Source organism: Macaca mulatta, chromosome 4 (assembly GCF_049350105.2).
Source record: "Macaca mulatta isolate MMU2019108-1 chromosome 4, T2T-MMU8v2.0, whole genome shotgun sequence".
NCBI lineage: Eukaryota > Metazoa > Chordata > Mammalia > Primates > Cercopithecidae > Macaca > Macaca mulatta.
In genome coordinates this window covers 99,750,444-99,772,392 of record NC_133409.1, presented here as the reverse complement: position 1 = coordinate 99,772,392, position 21,949 = coordinate 99,750,444, and the positions used below count along the sequence as shown (strand labels likewise).

At 37.1% G+C, this 21,949-nt stretch overlaps 1 non-coding gene across 1 annotated transcript; it reads left to right on the top strand.

Annotated features, from left to right (window-relative positions):
• The first annotated feature begins 3,694 nt into the window (after nucleotides 1-3,694).
• Nucleotides 3,695-3,767, top strand: TRNAK-UUU (transfer RNA lysine (anticodon UUU)). The gene has a single exon. It is a non-coding gene; the product is annotated as a tRNA-Lys (tRNA).
• Nucleotides 3,768-21,949: the final 18,182 nt, after the last annotated feature.

Below are 21,949 nucleotides of genomic sequence, written 5' to 3'. Positions count from 1 at the left end.
CAGGTTAATTTCCATTTATTTGTATAGGTTTAAGGGTTCCTCTTGGTATTGATGTCTAGTTGTATCGCACTGTGGTCTGAGAAGGCACTTGATATGAGTTTGATTTTTAAAAAATTTATTGAGACTTGCTTGGTGGCCTAGCATATGGTCTTTTTTTGAGAATATTCTATGTGTAGAAGAGAAGAGAATGTATGCTCTGCCATCGTTGAATAAATGTTCTGTTGTTTAGAGTTTAATTTAAATTCAGAATTTTTTTGTTGATTTCCTGCTTTGATGATCTGTCTCATACTGTCAGTGTGGTGTATTGTTTTGTTGTCTAACTTTTTTCTTAGGTCAAATCATATTTGTTTTATGAATCTGAGTGCTCCAGTGTTGGGTACATATATATTTAGAAATTTTAAACATGGTTGACTTAAAGTATGTTTCATCTGATGTAAGTATAACTATTCCCACTTGATTTTGATTTTCATTTGAGTGGAAAAATCTTTTTCCACCTTTTAACTTTGTTTTTACCACTTGGGTGGGTTTCTTGTATAAATCACATTCTTGGATTTTGTTTTTTAATCCATTCCTTCAGTCTATATCTTTTAAGTGGGGCAGTTAGTTCATTTATGTTCAAGGTTAGTATTGATATGTTGGTTTATTTCTTGTCATAATGCTAATTATGACCTAGCTGCATTACAGTCTTGATTATGTAATTACTTTATAAGACTTGTAAGTTTTATATTTTCATGTATTTTTATGATGATGAATATTGCCTTTTTGATTTCATGTTTAGCTCTCCATTGAGCAGTTTTTGTAGAACTAGTCTAGTGGTGACACATTCCCTTTTATTTCCTTGTCTGTGAAAGACACAATTTTCTCTTCACTTATGAAGCTTAATTTAGCAGGATACAACATTCTTGGCTGGCATTTTTTTTTTTTTTTTTTAATTTAAGAAAACTAAAAACAGGACCTCAATCTCTTCTGGCTTACAAGTTTTTTTCTAGGAAGTCTGCTATTAGTCTGATAACATTTCCTTTTTGGGTTATTAGATGCTTCTCTCTCTGCTTTTAGAATTTTTCCTTCATGTTGACTTTGAATAGTCTGATAATTATATGCCATGGTGAGGTTTCTTGCAATGTGTCTTTCAGGAGTTCTCTGAGCTTCTTGTATTTAAATGTCCAAATCTCTAGCAAGAGTAGGGAAGTTTTTCTGAATTATTCTCTCAAATAGGTTTTCCATACTTCTTCCTTTTTCTTTTTCTCTCTCTGGAATATGTACAACTTGTAGGCTTGGATGCATTATGTAATACTGCATTTCTCAAAGGCTTTGTTTATTTTTAAAAATTCTTTTTTCTTTTTTTTCTGACTCAGATAATTTGAAGGACCTGTCTTTCAGGTCTCAAATTCTGTCTTCTGCTTAGTCTAGCATATTGTGAAAGTTCTCAAATGTATTTTCTAATTAATTAAATTTTTTTTTTTATTTTCAGAAGTTCTGTTTAGTTTTGCTGTTTTCAAATAATAGCCATCTCTTTGTTCATTTTCTAGTAGTTTTTCTGATATATTTATGATATTTTCAGCTTTCTCTTGGATATCACTGAACTTCTTTAAAATTAATATTTTGAATTCTTTATCTGATAGTTCAAAGATTTCATTTTGGTTAAGATCCATTTCTAGAGAGTTAGTGTGATCCTTTGGGTGTGTTGTAATACTCTGTTTTTCCAGAATTGTTTATGTGATTTCTTCTCATCTGGGTATGCTATCTTTTCTTCTTCTTTTTTTTTAAATGACTGTTGTTTAGACGGAATTTCCTATCCCTCCTTGGGGAGGGAAAAGTGTATGTTGTACAGGGTCCTTTGGCTCTAGTTCTAGCTGTTTTCAGTGGCAAAGATTTTTTATAAATTCCTTGGTTATATGTGCCTTCTGTATTTTATCTTTCTCAAATGCTAGTTGTAATAGTGCTGCACTGGGAATGTAAGCAGGCTTACTGGCTCTTGTGAGAAGGGGTAAACATTTGAAATCTCAGGAAGCTTATATCATTTCCCCAGTGCTGTTCACTTGTGTCAGCACATTTTCTATGGGCTTTTGCAGATCAATCCTCAGGCAAGTAGGTGATGTTTACGGGTAAGTCTGTTTCAGCAGACTCAGATGGGTATATGCTTGATCTTTATTTACCAGGAGCAGCTCTCTGTTGCCTTAACCAATGGGGTGATATTCAGAATGCACTATCAGCTCTCTACTCATCTCCGGATTTGGGGAACAAGCGAGGAAGGCCAAGTGGAATAGGCCTGCCCACAGGTTCCCTAATGGAAAGTGCAAGCCTCAGCTCCAGTGGAATTTTTAGCAGTAAGGCACCAAGTACCCAGTGATGTGTCTGAGCATGGAGTGGAGAAACTTCTATTTCCACAATTCTCTGCACAGGAAGGGAGGGGTAGCCTATCCTCCTAATCTAGATGCATGGGTGCTCCAAATCCCTAAAAATATTTCTGGATATGAAGTGGAGAGTGCATCACTGCACCAAGTTCTCTGTGAAAAGGAAGGGGTAGCTCAGGCTTCTAATCCAGGTGAGTAGGTGTGTTGAATGACTGGAAATCTGTCTAGGCATGGAACAAAGGAAGCACCACTGAACCAAATTCTTTGCAAGGGAAGGAAGGTGTGGCTCAAAGTCCCAATCCAGGTGAGCAAGAGTGATATCTGCCACCCTATTGCTCCTTAGAGCCAGTTCAGCTCACTCCCCTGACTTACCAAAGTAGCAGGCTGGGCCATTCAACAATGACACATGTAAACTGGTCCCAGGTTGCAAAGCTAGACCTGGCCGCAAATCTCACCACCCAAGAGAAACCAGCAGCTCCAGCAGCTCTCTTCCCACTCCCATCCTGTGATGAGAGAGGACCCAGTTACAGCCCAATCCAGTATGCTCCATACTTGCCTCTCAATTCTGGCTGAGGGGTGTGTTCCCATACAATGACTTACTTTGTATGAGCCTGGATGGAAAATGTCATTCTCTTCTTCATCCCTGGCCTGTGAAAATGCCTGTATCTTTTCCCAGTATGTTTCACTCTCACTGTATTTCTGCCTCTCCCCTAAGGTAACTCTAAGGCTTTGGAGAAACCAGGTGCTCTCCTATGGCTTGAGTTGATAAATCCATAGTGGAAAGGTGAATCACAGTGGGAGACTCTCTGCCTCTCTCATATCCTGTGGTTTCACTCACTTCCCTTTGCAAATTAATAAATGGTTTTTGGTTAGTTGACATTCTGCTGGATTCTTACTCTCAGTATCCAATGACTTAGCAAGGCATTTCTTCTGAATACATAAGGTCTTATCCTAAGAGGAATTATGATGAGTCCATGTTTCTGTCTTATTACACAGTGGTGTCCTCTTCTCTCTTTCCATCTTTTCTTTTCCAGATTATTGTGGGCCTAGTTTTTATTTTATTTTACTGTCATTTTTATATATATCAATGGTCCATAACTTTTTCTAAACAACAAGGCAGTTTTCACTCTTTAGAAGAGGTTTGTAAATATATATTCTTGGTGCTTTGTTTTTTGTGAGTCAGTAGATTGATTTTGGTGAATTCTCACAGAGTCATAGATTAATCTAAGGTCCCTATTGATCCTAGATCATGCTATTATATGACCCAAAAATGAGAAATAGCAATAAATATACTTTATTTCATTATTGTCCATGTAGCTATTAAATACCAGGCCAGGAGTGCCTGGATAGCTCAGTCGGTAGAGCATCAGACTTTTAATCTGAGGATCCAGGGTTCAAGTCTCTGTTTGGGTGTTTGTAGTTTTCATTACTTTATATAATAATAATAATAAAAAGGCCGGGCGCGGTGGCTCAAGCCTGTAATCCCAGCACTTTGGGAGGCCGAGGCGGGCGGATCACAAGGTCAGGAGATTGAGACCACAGTGAAACCCCGTCTCTACTAAAAATACAAAAAATTAGCCGGGCGCGGTGGCGGGCGCCTGTAGTCCCAGCTACTCAGGAGGCTGAGGCAGGAGAATGGCATGAACCCGGGAGGCGGAGCTTGCAGTGAGCCCAGATCGCGCCACCGCACTCCAGCCTGGGCAACAGCGTGAGACTCCGTCTCAAAAAAAAAAAAAATAAAAATAAAAAAAATAAAAAAAATAAAAAAAAAAATTAATGTGTCCCAGAAAAAAAAATAACAGGCCACAAAATAGTATGTTCTCCAATGACTATTGTTGACACCAGAGAGCAACTGTATAATCTTTTATCTTTCTTCTTCTTTTTAGTTTGTTCTGGTCTATGGTCATATCAATGGATGGTAATTATTCCATCTTTACCTGTAATAAAAATACAGACTGAATGGAACTGTACATCTAGTGCAATAATAAAAAATCTTTGGTTTGGCTACTAATGCCTAATACTATAGAGAGAAGGGTAGTAATCAGGCATATGAGAGCAAGAGTTGGGCTCCCCAGGACTTGTTTTAATTGTCTCTATATTTTTCTCAGAATTCGTCAAGGCATTTATTAATCACCATAAACTTAGTGTTCTGTCTACTCTGGTAAATAAGTGCACAATGTAGCCTCTAGTTGCTTTGTTTTCCTTTCTTTATATTTTTAGAAAAGATTAGCTCATTTAGGCAACTGAAGTTCCCTTGATCTTTATATAGTGACTAGACTCAGTAAAGGGTAATGCAAGGATGCAGAATTCATTTTGTTATTTCTAGACCTATTTGGGCTTCAAAAACAGTATAAAAAAACTGCTTTAAATTACTGTGCATATTGAAGATTAAGACCTTTACACATTGATCACCTAAGACATAAGATGGAGGTTTTTTGTCATCTAATAGCTCAGCTAACAATTATTGTATGATTACCATATACTGGTGCATAACATACATTTTGAATCTCAACCTTTATAATAATCTATGAAGTAGGTAGTTTTATTATCCTTAATTTATAGGTGAGAAATAGGCTGAGTGATTACACAAATAGTTCAAAGTGAAATGTCTCCTAAGTAGCAAGCAGAGCTGGAATTCAAGTCCAGGCAGCTCTACTCCAGAGCCTACACAGTAGAATAGAATGGACAAATCAGTTTAGCTTCTGCACTGAACCTAGTGGCAGATTGAATAAATGGGTGTGATTAGTTGATTTCCAGGTGCCTACTTTATTATTATTATTATACTTTAAGTTCTGCAGTACATGTGCAGAACATGCAGGTTTGTTACACAGGTATACATGTGCCATGGTGGTTTGCTGCACCCATTAACCCATCATCTACATTAGATATTTCTCCTAATGCTATCCCTCCCCTAACCCCTCTCCCACTGACAGGCTCTGGTGTGTGATATTCCGCTTTTTATATTCATGTGTTCTTATTGTTCAACTCCCACTTATGATTGAGAACATGCGGTGTTTGGTTTTCTGTTCATGTGTTAGTTTGCTGAGAATGATGGTTACTTCTAACCAAAGGCAATAGCATCTGACACTTAGTGGGCCTGTGTCCAATAAATGCTTTTTCCATGTCCAGAAGTCTTCACTGTCTCAGATTGCTTTCAAAGTTTATCTAGACTGCTCTCTACTTTCTTTCTACTTCTGTGCTTCTTCAAATAGACATCTCATGTTCAGGACTATTTTATCAGTTGCCATGGGTCCTTTCTCCCCACTATGTGAAGCATTTGAGGTATTAGGGGGAAATGAAGAATGTTTTAGATATTAGATAATAGAAGCAGGTCTTTTTGTTTTTTTTTTTTGTTTTTTGTTTTTTGACAGACTCTCACTCAGTCACCCATGCTAGAGTGCAATGGCACGATCTTGGCTCACTGCAACCTCCATCTCCCGAGTTCAAGCAATTCTCCTGCCTCAGCCTCCCAAGTAGCTGGGATTACAGGTCTGAGCCACTACACATGGCTAATTTTTGTATTTTTGTAGAGATGGGGTTTCACCATATTGGCTAGGCTGGTCTCAAACTCCTGACCTCAGGTGATCTGCCCGCCTTGGCCTCCCAAAGTGTTGGGATTATGGGTGTGAAACACCGCACGTGGCCTAGAAGCAGGTTTTAATGAAAAGTAGCTGCCTTTTATTAACCTTAGGAAGAGTCTGAAAGAAAACTGTGGGGTAAGCAGTGAGCAGCCCACTGGAACCAGTGCCCAGTACTGAGAAAGACTTGTGATTTCCCAATGGCTAGAAATATTTTAATTGGAAGGCTTATTCAGTGCAGATGGCTTACAGCACCCAGCTGTGCCTGAACAGCTTTGATAGACACTTGAGTTGTCAGTTAATGCACTGCTTTATGTGCAAATAATTAGCTTTACTCACTATTCCTTTTGATGGCTTATATTGCCAGAAATTGTCATGTTCTATTGTATTATTTTGTTTTTAATCATATTTGGATTTAGCTTGGTTATGAAAGCCAAACATGTGCCATTATGCTATTCTTGATTCAAATTTAATATGTCCATATTATTTGGTGGCCCTTGTTATGTTTTTGTCTGTAGACTGCAGGTTAGAGTCCTTGGATATTAACTTTCCTACTAGAAATTCAAGACTTTTTTAAATGTGGGAAACATAATAATGAGTACAGGAGATAATTAGAAATGTCTTTTTTTTTTTTTGGTCATAAGAGAAATCAACAACAATTGATGTTTTTACCATGAGGTTAATGCAGGATTAATTGTTGCTCCATCAGGAATACAGATGTACCCCTAAACAAATGATTACTTTGATTCAATCCATTTTGCTGTTTCTCTTAAATGAAAGCAGAAGGAGTGGTACTGCATGTGCAGATCACTGTGATTCTGATCTGCACCAGGTAGAAAGTGGGAGAACAGAGTGGTTAGGCACACTCATGCCTAGTCATGCTGCCTCTGTTTGAATCGCAGCTCTGATATACACTAACAGTAAGCCCAGAGCAAATTATTTAACCTTGCTGTTTTCAGTTTCCTATTCTGTAAAATGAGGGTAATAAAAGGAATACCCAAATAGGGTGGTTATAATAATTACATTAGATAATACACAAGTAATTTTCTTTGAAGAGTGCCCAGCATATTGTAAGCATGCAATAACTTTTAAGCATATAATAGTAGTACAGAAACTGTATACAAGAACTGAATTCATGTATGTGCCATACAAGTGCAATTCTATACCATACCAGTACCATTGCGCCATACCAGTGCAATTCTAGGTGGATGAGTATGGAAGAAAATAGGGATAATAATTGTTAAATTTTTACTTTTAGTTTTAGTTTTTGTGGGTACATAGTAGGTATATACATTTATGGGTTACATGAGACATTTTGATAGAGGCATGCAATGCTTAATAATCACATTATGTAAAATGGGATATTCATCACCTCAAGTATTTATCCTTTGTGTTATAAGCAATCCAATTGTATTATTTATTCTAAAATGTATAATTAAATTATTTTTGACTATAGTCACCCTGTTGTGCTAGCAAATACTAGGTCTCATTCTTTCTCACTACTTTTTTGTACTTATTAATCCTTCCCGCAGCTCCCACCCCTCTTACCTGTTACATTTCCCAGCTTCTGGTTGCAATCTTTCTACTCGTTATCTCCAGGAGTTCAATTGTTTTACTATTTAGCTCCCACAAATATGTGAGAACATGAGATGATTGTCTTTATGTGCCTGGCTTATTTCACTTAAAATAATGACCTCTAGTTCCATCCACATTGTTGCAAATGATAAGATCTCATTCTTTTTCTGTGGTTGAATAGTACTCCATTGTGTATATGTAGCACATTTTTAAAATTCATTCATCTGTTGATGATGCACATGTAGGTTGTTTTCAAATCTTGGCTATTGTGAATAGTGCTACAATACACATGGGAGTGCAGCTATCTCTTTGGTGTACTGATTTCCTTTCTTTGGGGTATATGCCTAGCACTGGGATTGCTGCATCATGTGGTAGCTCTATTTTTTGTTTTTGAGGAATCTCTAAACTGTTCTTCACAGTGGTTGTACTAATTTACATTCCCCAAAGCAGTGTACAGGGGTTTCCTTTTTTTCTGCATCATCACCAGCATTTGTTATTGCCTGACTTTTTGATAAGAGCCATTTTAACTGGAGTGAGATGGTATCTCATCATAGTTTTGATTTGCATTTCTTTGATGATCAGTGATGTTGAGCACCTTTTCCTATACCTATTTGCCATTTGTACCTCTTCTGTTGAGAAATGTCTATTCAGAATTTTTGCCCATTTTAAAATCAAAGTATTTGATTTTTTACTATTGAGTTGTTTGAGTAACTTATAAATTCTGCTTATTCATCCCTTGTCAGATGCATAGTTTGCAAACACTTTTTCCCATTTTGTGGGTTCTCTCTATTTTGTTGTTTCTTTTGCTGTGCTGAAGCTTTTTAATTTGATGTTATTTCATTTGTCCATTTTTGCTTTGGTTACCTTTGCTTGTGGGGTATTACTCAAGAAATCTTTGCCCACTCCAATGTCCTAGAGAGTTTCACCAATATTTTCTTTGAGAAGTTTCATAACTTGAAGCCTTTTTAATATATTTTGATTTGACTTTCTATATGGTGAGAGATAGGGTTCTAGTTTCATTCTTCTGCATATGGATATCCAGTTTTCCCAGCATTGTTTATTGAAGAAATTGTCCTTTCCCCAATATGTGTTCTTGGAGCCTTTGTCAAAAATAAGTTCACTGTAGATGTATGGATTTATCTCTAGGTTATCTATTCTGTTCTGATGATCTATGTGCCTGTTTTTATGCTGGTACCATGGTGTTTTGGTTACTATAGCTCTGTAGCATAATTTGGAGTCAGCAAATGTAATTCTTCCATTTTTGTTGTTTTTGCATAGGATAGCTTTAGCTATTTTGGGTCTTTTGTCATTCCACATAAATTTTAGAGTTTTCTATTTTTGTGAAGAATGTAACTGGTATTTTGATAGGGATTGTATTAAATCTGTAGATTGTTTTATGTTGTATGGACATTTTAACAATATTGATTTTTCTAATTCATGAACATGGACTACTTTTCTATTTTTATGTGTCTTCTTCAATTTCTTATATCAATGTTTTACAGTTTTCATTGTGGACAACTTTCACTTCTTCGGTTAATTTCCAGGAATTTAAATAATTTATAGCTATTCTAAATAGAATTATTTTCTTAATTTCTCTTTCAGATGGTTGACTTTTGGCATATAAAAATGTACCTGAGTTTTGTATGTTGACTTTGTATCCTGCAACTTTACTGAAGTTTTAAATGTTTTAACAGGTTTGTTTTTGTTGTTGTTTTTTGGTAAATCCTTTAGGTTTCACCAAATATAAGATCATATCATGTGCAAACAAGGATAATTTGACATCTTCCTTTCCAATTTGGGTAACCTTTATTTCTTTCTCTTCTCTGATAGCCCTAGCTAGGACTTCCAGTACTATGTTAAATAACAGTGGTGGAAGTGGGCATCCTTGTTGTTTCTGATCTTATAGGAAAGGCTTTCAGTTTTTTCCATTCAGTGTGGTATTAATTATGTGTCTGTCATATAAGTCTTTTATTATGTTGTGGTATATTCCATCTATATTTAGGTGGTTTTTTTTGAGGACTTTTATTATGAAAGGATATTGAATTTTATCAAATACATTGTTACTATCAATTGAAATTATCATATGGCTTTGCCTTTCATTCTGTTGATATAATGTATAATGTTAATTGATTTGTGTATGTCAAACCATCCTTGCATCCCTGTTATAAATCTTACTTGGTAATGATGAATTATATATTTTTTCATATAATTCATATTTATTTATAATTACTTGATTAATAAGGTGTATTAAACTTTTGGAATTACATATTCTCAGCTTTTTAAATGTTGTACTTATGAAAGTTAATTTTTTTATTATACTTTAAGTTCTAGGGTACATGTGCACAACGTGCAGATTTGTTACATATGTATACTTGTGCCATGTTGGTGTGCTGCACCCATCAACTCGTCAGCACCCATCAACTCGTCATTTACATCAGGTATAACTCCCAATGCCATCCCTCCCCTCTCCCCCCTCCCCATAATAGGCCCCAGTGTGTGATGTTCCCCTTCCTGAGTCCAAGTGATCTCAATGTTCAATTCCCACCTATGAGTGAGAACATGCGGTGTTTCGTTTTCTGTTCTTGCGAAAGTTTGCTGAGGATGATGGTTTCTAGCTGCATCCATGTCCCTACAAAGGACACAAACTCATCCCTTTTTATGGGTGCATAGTATTCCATGGTGTATATGTGCCACATTTTCTTAATCCAGTCTGTCACTGATGGACATTTGGGTTGATTCTGAGTCTTTGCTATTGTGAATAGGAACACTTTTATACTGTTGGTGGGATTGTAAACTAGTTCAATCACTGTGGAAAACAGTATGGCGATTCCTCAGGGATCTAGAACTAGAAATACCATATGACCCAGCCATCCCATTACTGGGTTTATACCCAAAGGATTATAAATCATGCTGCTATAAAGACACATGCACACATATGTTTATTGTGACACTATTCCATATGAACTTTAAAGCAGTTTTTTCCAATTCTGTGAAGAAAGTCAGTGGTAGCTTGATGGGGATGGCATTGAATCTATAAATTACCTTGGGCAGTGTGGCCATTTTCATGATATTGATTCTTCCTATCCATGAGCATAGTATATTCTTCCATTTGTTTGTGTCCTGTTTTATTTCACTGTGCAGTGGTTTGTAGTTCTCCTTGAAGAGGTCCTTTTGCATCCCTTGTAAGTTGGATTCCTAGGTATTTTATTCTCTTTGAAGCTATTTGGAATGGGAGTTCATTCATGATTTGGCTCTCTGTTTGTCTGAATCCTCGTAATTTTTGCACATTAATTTTGTATCCTGAGACTTTGCTGAAGTTTCTTATCAGCTTAAGGAGATTTTGGGCTGAGATGATGGGGTTTTCTAAATATACAATCATGTCATCTGCAAACAGGGACAATTTGACTTCTTCTTTTCCTAGCTGAATACCCTTTATCTCTTTCTCTTGCCTGATTGCCCTGGCCAGAACTTCCAACACTATGTTGAATAGGAGTGGTGAGAGAGGGCATCCCTGTCTTGTGCCAGTTTTCAAAGGGAATGCTTCCAGTTTTTACCCATTCAGTATGATATTAGCTGTGGGTTTGTCATAAATAGCTCTTATTATTTTAAGATATGTTCCATCAATACCGAATTTATTGAGAGTTTTTATCCTGAAGGGCTGTTGAATTTTGTCAAAGGCCTGTTCTGCATCTATTGCGATAATCATGTGGTTTTTGTCTTTGGTTCTGCTTATATGCTGGATTACATTTATTGATTTGCGTATGTTGAACCAGCCTTGCATCCCAGGGATGAAGCCCACTTGATCATGGCAGATAAGCTTTTTGATGTGCTGCTGGATTCGGTTTGCCGGTATTTTATTGAAGATTTTTGCATCGATGTTCATCAGGGATATTGGTCTAAAATTCTCTTTTTTTGTTGTATCTCTGTCAGGCTTTGGTATCAGGATGATGTTGGCCTCATAAAATGAGTTAGGGAGGATTCCCTCTTTTTCTATTGATTGGAATAGTTTCAGAAGGAATGGTACCAACTGCTCCTTGTACCTCTGGTAGAATTCGACTGTGAATCCATCTGGTCCTGGACTTTTTTTGGTTGGTAGGCTATTAATTATTGCCTCAATTTCAGAGCCTGCTATTGGTCTATTCAGGGATTCAACTTCCTGGTTTAGTGTTGGGAGAGTGTAAGTGTCCAGGAAATTATCCATTTCTTCTAGGTTTTCTAGTTTATTTGCATAGAGGTGTTTATAGTATAATCTGATGGTAGTTTGTATTTCTGTGGGGTTGGTGGTGATATCCCCTTTATCATTTTTTATTGTGTCTATTTGATTCTTCTCTCTTTTCTTCTTTATTAGTCTTGCTAGTGGTCTATGAATTCTGTTGATGTTTTCAAAAAACCAGCTCCGGTATTCATTGATTTTTTGGAGGGATTTTTGTGTCTCTATCTCTTTCAGTTCTTCTCTGATCTTAGTTATTTCTTGCCTCTGCTAGCTTTTGAATGTGATTGTTCTTGCTTCTCTAGTTCTTTTAATTGTGATGTTAGGGTGTCAATTTTAGATCTTTCTTGCTTTCTTTTGTGGGCATTTAGTGCTATCAATTTCCCTCTACACATTGCTTTAAATGTGTCCCAGAGATTCTGGTATATTGTATCTTTGATCTCATTGGTTTCAAAGAACATCTTTATTTCTGCCTTCATTTCATTATGTACCTAGTAATCATTCAGGAGCAGGTTGTTCAGTTTCCATGTAGTTGAGCGGTTTTGATTGAGTTTCTTACTTTTGAGTTCTAGTTTAATTGCACTGTGGCCTCAGAGACAGTTTGCTATAATTTCTGTTCTTGTGCATTTGCTGAGGAGGTGCTTTACTTCCAGCTATGTGGTCTATTTTGGAATAAGTGTGATGTGGTGCTGAGAAGAATGTATATTCTGTTGATTTGGGGTGGAGAGTTCTGTAGATGTCTATTAGGTCCGCTTAGTGCAGAGTTGAGTTCAATTCCTGGATACCCTTGTTAACTTTCTGTCTCATTGATCTGTCTAATGTTGACAGTGGGGTGTTAAAGTCTCCCATTATTATTGTATGGGAGTCTAAGTCTCTTTGTAAGTCTCTAAGGACTTGCTTTATGAATCGGGGTGCTCCTGTATTGGGTGCATATATATTTAGGATAGTTAGCTCTTCCTGATGAATTGATCCCTTTACCACTATGTAATGGCCTTCTTTGTCTCTTTTCATCTTTGATGGTTTAAAATCTGTTTTATCAAAGACTAGGATTGCAACCTCTGCTTTTGTTTTGTTTTCCATTTGCTTGGTATATCTTCCTCCATCCCTTTATTTTGAGCCTATATGTGTCTCTGCATGTGAGATGGGTCTCCTGAATACAGCAAACTACTGGGTTTTGACTCTTTATCCAATTTTCCAGTCTGTGCCTTTTAATTGGACCATTTAGTCCATTTACATTTAAGGTTAATATCGTTATGTGTGAACTTGATCATGTCATTATGATATTAGCTGATTATTTCACTCGCTAGTTGATGCAGTTTCTTCCTAGCATCGATGGACTTTACATTTTGACATATTTTTGCAATGGCTGATGCCTATTGTTCCTTTCCGTGTTTAGTGCTTCCTTCAGGATCTCTTCTAGGGCAGGTCTGGTGGTGACAAAATCTTTAAGCATTTGCTTATCTGTAAAGGATTTTATTTTTCCTTCACTTATGAAACTCAGTTTGGCTGGATGTGAAATTCTGGGTTGAAAATTCTTTCAAAAATGTTGAATATTGGCCCCCACTCTCTTCTGGCTTGGAGAGTTTCTTCCAAGAGATCTGCTGTTATTCTGATGGGTTTCCCTTTGTGGGTAACCTGACCTTTCTCTCTGTCTGCCCTTAACATTTTTTCTTTCATTTCAACTTTGGTGAATCTGACAATTATGTGACTTGGAGTTGCTCTTCTCAAGGAATGTCTTTGTTTTGTTCTCTGTATTTCCTGAATTTGGATGTTGGCCTGCCTTACTAGGTTGGGGAAGTTCTCCTGGATGATATCCTGAAGAGTGTTTTCCAACTTGGTTCCATTTTCCCCATCACTTTCAAGCACTCCACTCAGACGTGGATTTGGTCTTTTCACATAATCCTATATTTCTTGGAGGCTTTGTTCATTTCTTTTTACTTTTTTTCCTCCATATTTCTCTTCTTGCTTCATTTCATTCATTTGATCTTCAATTGCTGATACTCTTTCTTCTAGTTGATCGAGTCGGTTACTGATGCTTGTGCATTTGTCACATATTTCTCGTGTTATGGTTTTCATCTCTTATCAGTTCTTTTAAGGTCTTCTCTGCATTGATTATTCTAGTTATCCATTCATCCATTCTTTTTCAGTGTTTTTAGTTTCTTTGCGCTGGTTACATAGTTCCTCCTTTAGCTCTGAGAAGTTTGATCGACTGAAGCCTTCTTCTCTCAACTCGTCAAAGTCATTCTCTCTGCAGCTTTGTTTCATTGCTGGTGATGAGCTGCATTCCTTTGGACGGGGAGATGCTCTCTGATTTTTTGTATTTCCAGCTTTTCTGCACTGCTTTTTCCCCGTCTTTGTGGTTTTTTCTGCCTTTCGTCTTTGATGATGGTGACGTACTGATGGGATTTTGGTGTGGGTGTCCTTTCTGTTTGTTAGTTTTCCTTCTAATAGTCAGGACTTTCAGCTGTAGGTCTGTTGGAGCTTGCTTGAGGTCCACTCCAGACCCTGTTTGGCAGGGTATCAGCAGTGGAAGATGCAGAAGATAGAATATTGCTGCACAGCGAGTGTTGCTGTCTGATTCTTGCTCTGGAAGCTTCGTCTCAGGGGTGTACCCTGCCGTGTGAGGTGTGAGGTGTTGGTCTGCACCAAGTGGGGGATGTCTCCCAGTTAGGCTACTCTGGGGTCAGGGACCCACTTGAGCATGCAGTCTGTTCATTCTTGGATCTCAACCTCTGTGCTGGGAGATCCACTGCTCTCTTCAAAGCTATCAGACAGGGGCATTTACCTCTGCCGAGGTTTCTGCTGCCTTTTGTTTAGCTATGCCCTGTTCCCAGAGGAGGAGTCTACAGAGGTAGGCTGGCCTCCTTGAGCTGTGGTGGGCTTCACCCAATTGGAGCTTCCTGGTGGCTTTGTTTACCCACTTAAGCCTCAGCAATGGCGGGCACCCCTCCCCCAGCCTCGCTGCCACCTTGCAGTTAGATCTCAGACTGCTGTGCTAGCAATGAGGGAGGCTCTGTGGGCGTGGGACCCTGCAGGCCAGGTGTGGGATACAATCTACTGGTGTGCCATTTGCTAAGACCCTTGGTAAAGCGCAGTATTAGGGTGGGAGTTACCTGATTTTCCAGGTGTTGTGGGTCTCATTTTCCCTTGGCTAGGAAAAGGGATTCCCTTCCCCCTTGCACATCCCAGGTGAGGTGATGCCTCGCCCTGTTTCAGCTCCTACTGGTCAGGCTGCACCAATTGTCTGGCACTCCTCAGTGAGATGAACCCGGTACCTCAGTTGAAAATGCAGAAATCACCCATCTTCTGTGTCACTCGCTGGGAGCTGGAGGCTGGAGCTGTTTGTATTTGGCTATCTTGTGTGCCGGTCCATCGATTATCTTTTTAATGTGTTATTGAATTCAGTTTGCTAATGTTTTGTTGAGAATTTTTGCATCAATATTTATTGGTCTGTAGTTTTTGTGGGGTTTTTTCTGATTTGTATTTGTCTGGTTTTATTATCAGGATAGTACTGGATTTGTGAAATGAGTTTGGAAGCATTTTCTCCTATTCTAATTTTTGGAATAGCTTGAATAGTATTGGTATTAGTTCTTTAAATGTTTGTTAGATTTCAACAGTGGAGCCATTGCGTTCCAAGCTTTTCTTTACTGGGAGCTTTCTTATTATGGCTTCAATCTCATTACTTGTTACTGGTCTGTTCAGATTTTCTAGTTTTTCATGGTTCAGTCCTGGTAGGTTTTATGATTCTGGGAATGTATCTATTTCTTTTCAATTTTCCAATTTATTGGCATATAGTTGCTCATAGTAGCCACTAATGATCCTTTGAACTTCTGCAGAGTATCAATTACAAGGTCTTCTTTCTAATCTCTGATTTTATTTACTAGAGTCTTCTCTCTTCTTTTCTTAGCCTAGCTAAATGTTTGTCAATTTTATCTTTTCAGAAAAACAACTTTTTTTTCATTGATCTTTTGTATTGCTTTCTTCACTTCAAATTTATTTATTTCTGCTCTCAATTATTATTACTTGTTTTCTTCTACTAATTTTGGGTTTGGTTTGCTCTTGCTTCACTCAGTCTTTAAAATACATCCTCAGGTTATTATTTTAATTATTTTTTAAATGTAGTCACATAGCTATACATTTTCTTCTTAGTACTGCTTTTGCCATATCCCATTGATATTGGTATATGGTATTTTCATCATAATTTGCTTCAAGAAAATTTTCAATTTTCTTTTTAATTTCTTCATTGACCCACTTGTCATTCAGGAACATATTAATTTCCATAGTTTCCAAAATTTCTCTTGTTAGTTATTTCTAATTTTATTCCATTGTGGTCAGAGAAGATACTTGGTATTATTTCAATGTTTTAAATTTTTAAAGATTTGTTTTGTGTCCTAATACATGATCTATCCTTGAGAATGATCCATGTGCTGAGGAAAGGAATGTGTATTCTGCAGTCACACAAGATTTTAAAAGGGATAAAATCTTCTGTAAATATCTATTAGGTCCATTTGACCTGTAATGAAGATTACATCAAATGTTTCCTTTTTGATTTTCTCTCTGGAATATCTGTACAATGCTGAAAGTCAGATGCTGAAATCTCCAATTTTTAAAATATCTTATATCTTATATCTCTTTAGCTTTAATACTATTTTTTTGTGTGTGTATATATATATATATGCTATAGTGTTCAGTTCATATATATTTAAAATTCTTAGAGTCTCTAGTTGAATTGGCCCCTTTATCATTATATACTGACCTGCTTTGTCTCTGCTTATAGTTTTTGTCTTGAAATCTACTTTGTCTGATAGAGGTATAGCTACTCCTGCTTTTTTTTGGTTTCCATTGATAAGGAATACCTTTTTCCATCTCTTTATTTTCAGCCTATGTGTGTCTTCATAGGTGAAGTATATTTCTTGTGGGCAACAGGTCATTGGATCTTGTTTTTGTATTCTATCGCTATTCTCTGTCTTTTGATTGAATAGTATTGTTCATTTTAATTCAATATTCATATTGATAAGTAAGAATTTACTTCTGTCATTTGTTATTTATTTTCTGGTTGTTTTGTGGTCTTCTCTTCCTTCTTGTATTTCCTTGAGTGAAGGTGATTTTCTCTGGTGATATGCTTTAATTTATCCCTTTTAAAAATATCTGTTGTACCTTTTTTGATTTGAAGTTACCAGGAGGTTTGCAAATACTATCTTATATCACAGTAATTTAAGCAGATTACAGCTTAACACTGTTTGTGTAACAAGCAAAAAGCAAGCTAATAAAAATGTACACCTTTGTTCTCTCACTTTTAAAATTTTTGTTGTTTGTTTTTATATATGATTGTACTGTCCATGTCTTGAAAAGTTGTGGTTACTGTTTTTGATTTTTTCAGTACTTAGTGATTTTACTTAAGATAAGAGTAGTTTATACACCATAGTTATGGTGTTATACTATTTGGTGTTTTTCTATGTACTTACTATTACCAATTACCAGTGAGTTTGGTACTTTTTGATAATTTTTTTTGTTCATAATATTTGATTCTTTCTGATTGAATTAATCCCTTTAGCATTTCTTGTAGGACAGGTCTGGTGCTGATGAAATCCCTAAGCTTTTGTTTGTCTGGGAAGGTCTTTATTCCTCCTTTATGTTTGAAGGATATTTTTGCTGAATATACTATTCTAGAGTAATTGTGTATTGTGTTCAGCAGTTTAAGTATGTCATACCACTTTCTCCTGGCCTGTAATGTTTCCACTGAAAAGTCTGCTGCCAGATATATTGGAACTCCATTTTATGTTATTCATTTCTTTTCTCTTGCTGCTTCTAGGTTCTTTTGTTTATCCTTGACCTTTGAGAGTTTCATTATTAAATGCCTTGAGATAGCCTTCTTTGAGTTAAATCTGCTTGGTGTTCTATAACTTTATTGTAGTTGGAAATTGATATCCTTCTCTAGGTAGTGGAAGTTTTCTGTTGTTATCCCTTTGAATAAACTTTCCACCCCTTTCTCCTTCTCTACCTCTGCTTTAAGGCAAATAACTCTTAGATTTTCTCCTTTGAGGCTATTTCCTAGGCATGCTTAATTATTTTTTGTTCTTTTTTTTTGTCTCCTCTGGCTATGTATTCTCAAATAGCCTTTCTTCAAGCTCACTGTTTCTTTTTTCTTTTTTTTTTTTAATTTATTTATTATTATTATACTTTAAGTTGTAGGGTACATGTGCATAACGTGCAGGTTTGTTACATATGTATACTTGTGCCATGTTGGTGTGCTGCACCCATCAACTCGTCATTTACATCAGGTATAACTCCCAATGCAATCCCTCCCCCCTCCCCCCTCCCCATGATAGGCCCCGGTGTGTGATGTTCCCCTTCCTGAGTCCAAGTGATCTCATTGTTCAGTTCCCACCTATGAGTGAGAACATGCGGTGTTTGGTTTTCTGTTCTTGTGATAATTTGCTAAGAATGATGGTTTCCAGCTGCATCCATGTCCCTACAAAGGACACAAACTCATCCTTTTTTATGGCTGCATAGTATTCCATGGTGTATATGTGCCACATTTTCTTAATCCAGTCTGTCACTGATGGACATTTGGGTTGATTCCAAGTCTTTGCTATTGTGAATAGTGCTGCAATAAACATACGTGTGCTTGTGTCTTTATAGCAGCATAATTTATAATCCTTTGGGTATATACCCAGTAATGGGATGGCTGGGTCATATGGTACATCTAGTTCTAGATCCTTGAGGAATCACCATACTGTTTTCCATAATGGTTGAACTAGTTTACAATCCCACCAACAGTGTAAAAGTGTTCCTATTTCTCCACATCCTCTCCAGCACCTGTTGTTTCCTGACTTTTTAATGATCGCCATTCTAACTGGTGTGAGATGGTATCTCATTGTGGTTTTGATTTGCATTTCTCTGATGGCCAGTGATGATGAGCATTTTTTCATGTGTCTGTTGGCTGTATGAATGTCTTCTTTTGAGAAATGTCTGTTCATATCCTTTGCCCACTTTTTGATGGGGTTGTTTGTTTTTTTCTTGTAAATTTGTTTGAGTTCTTTGTAGGTTCTGGATATTAGCCCTTTGTCAGACGAGTAGTTTGCAAAAATTTTCTCCCATTCTGTAGGTTGCCTGTTCACTCTGATGGTAGTTTCTTTTGCTGTGCAGAAGCTCTTTAGTTTAATGAGATCCCATTTGTCAATTTTGGCTTTTGCTGCCGTTGCTTTTGGTGTTTTAGACATGAAGTCTTTGCCCATGCCTATGTCCTGAATGGTACTACCTAGGTTTTCCTCTAGGATTTTTATGGCATTAGGTCTAACATTTAAGTCTCTAATCCATCTTGAATTAATTTTCGTATAAGGAGTAAGGAAAGGATCCAGTTTCAGCTTTCTACTTATGGCTAGCCAATTTTCCCAGCACCATTTATTAAATAGGGAATCCTTTCCCCATTTCTTGTTTCTCTCAGGTTTGTCAAAGATCAGATGGCTGTAGATGTGTGGTATTATTTCTGAGGACTCTGTTCTGTTCCATTGGTCTATATCTCTGTTTTGATACCAGTACCATGCTGTTTTGGTTACTGTAGCCTTGTAGTATAGTTTGAAGTCAGGTAGCGTGATGCCTCCAGCTTTGTTCTTTTGACTTAGGATTGTCTTGGAGATGCAGGCTCTTTTTTGGTTCCATATGAACTTTAAAGCAGTTTTTTCCAATTCTGTGAAGAAACTCATTGGTAGCTTGATGGGGATGGCATTGAATCTGTAAATTACCTTGGGCAGTATGGCCATTTTCACGATATTGATTCTTCCTATCCATGAGCATGGTATGTTTTTCCATTTGTTTGTGTCCTCTTTTATTTCACTGAGCAGTGGTTTGTAGTTCTCCTTGAAGAGGTCCTTTACATCCTTAGTAGGTTGGATTCCTAGGTATTTTATTCTCTTTGAAGCAATTGTGAATGGAAGTTCATTCCTGATTTGGCTCTCTGTTTGTCTGTTACTGGTGTATAAGAATGCTTGTGATTTTTGCACATTAATTTTGTATCCTGAGACTTTGCTGAAGTTTCTTATCAGCTTAAGGAGATTTTGGGCTGAGACAATAGGGTTTTCTAAATATACAATCATGTCATCTGCAAACAGGGACAATTTGACTTCTTCTTTTCCTAACTGAATACCTTTGATTTCTTTCTCTTGCCTAATTGCCCTAGCCCGAACTTCCAACACTATGTTGAATAGGAGTGGTGAGAGAGGGCATCCCTGTCTTGTGCCAGTTTCAAAGGGAATTTTTCCAGTTTTTGCCCATTCAGTATTGTATTGGCTGTGGGTTTGTCATAAATAGCTCTTATTATTTTGAGGTACATTCCATTAATACCAAATTTATTGAGCGTTTTTAGCATGAAGGGCTGTTTAATTTTATCAAAGGCCTTTTCTGCATCTATTGAGATAATCATGTGGTTCTTGTCTTTGGTTCTGTTTATATGCTGGATTATGTTTATTGATTTGCGAATGTTGAACCAGCCTTGCATCCCAGGGATGAAGCCCACTTGATCATGGTGGATAAGCTTTTTGAAGTGTTGCTGAATCCAGTTTGCCAGTATTTTATTGAGGATTTTTGCATCGATGTTCATCAGGGATATTGGTCTAAAATTCTCTTTTTTTGTTGTGTCTCTGCCAGGCTTTGGTATCAGGATGATGCTGGCCTCATAAAATGAGTTAGAGAGGAGTCCCTCTTTTTCTATTGATTGGAATAGTTTCAGAAGGAATGGTACCAACTCCTCCTTGTACCTCTGGTAGAATTCGGCTGTGAATCCATCTGGTCCTGGACTTTTTTTGGTTGGTAGGCTATTAATTATTGCCTCAATTTCAAGCCTACTATTGGTCTATTCAGGGATTCAACTTCTTCCTGGTTTTGTGTTGGAAGAGTGTAAGTGTCCAGGAAATTATCCATTTCTTCTAGATTTTCTAGTTTATTTGCATAGAGGTGTTTATAGTATTCTCTGATGGTAGTTTGTATTTCTGTGGGGTCGGTGGTGATATCCCCTTTATCATTTTTAATTGTGTTGATTTGATTCTTCTCTCTTTTCTTCTTTATTAGTCTTGCTAGTGGTCTGTCAATTTTGTTGATCTTTTCAAAAAACCAACTCCTGGATTCATTGATTTTTTTGGAGGGTTTTTTGTGTGTCTATCTCCTTCAATTCTGCTCTGATCTTAGTTATTTCTTGCCTTCTGCTAGCTTTCGAATGTGTTTGCTCTTGCTTCTCTAGTTCTTTGAATTATGATGTTAGAGTGTCAATTTTAGATCTTTCCAGCTTTCTCTTGTGGGCATTTAGTGCTATAAATTTCCCTCTACACACTGCTTTAAATGTGTCCCAGAGATTCTGGTATGTTGTATCTTTGTTCTCATTGGTTTCAAAGAACATCTTTATTTCTGCCTTCATTTCGTTATGTACCTAGTAGTCATTCAGGAGCAGGTTGTTCAGTTTCCATGTAGTTGAGCGGTTTTGAGTGAGTTTCTTAGTCCTGAATTCTAGTTTGATTGCACTGTGGCCTGAGAGACAGTTTGTTATAATTTCTGTTCTTGTACATTTGCTGAAGAGTGCTTTACTTCCAATTACGTGGTCAATTTTGGAGTAAGTATGATGTGGTGCTGAGAAGAATGTATATTCTGTTGATTTGGGGTGGAGAGTTCTGTAGATGTCTATTAGGTCTGCTTGCTGCAGAGATGAGTTCAATTCCTGGATATCCTTGTTAACTTTCTGTCTCGTTGATCTGTCTAATGTTGACAGTGGAGTGTTGAAGTCTCCCATTATTATTGTATGGGAGTCTAAGTCTCTTTGTAAGTCTCTAAGGACTTGCTTTATGAATCTGGGTGCTCCTGTATTGGGTGCATATATATTTAGGATAGTTAGCTCTTCCTGTTGAATTGATCCCTTTACCATTATGTAATGGCCTTCTTTGTCTCTTTTGATCTTTGATGATTTAAAGTCTGTTTTATCAGAGACTAGTATTGCAACCCCCGCTTTTTTTTATTCTCCATTTGCTTGGTAAATCTTCCTCCATCCCTTTGTTTTGAGCCTATGTATGTCTCTGCGTGTGAGATGGGTCTCCTGAATACAGCAGACTGATGGATCTTGACTCTTTATCCAGTTTGCCAGTCTGTGTCTTTTAATTGGAGCATTTAGTCCATTTACATTTAAGGTTAAGATTGTTATGTGTGAACTTGATCCTGCCATTATGATATTAACTGGTTATTTTGCTCGT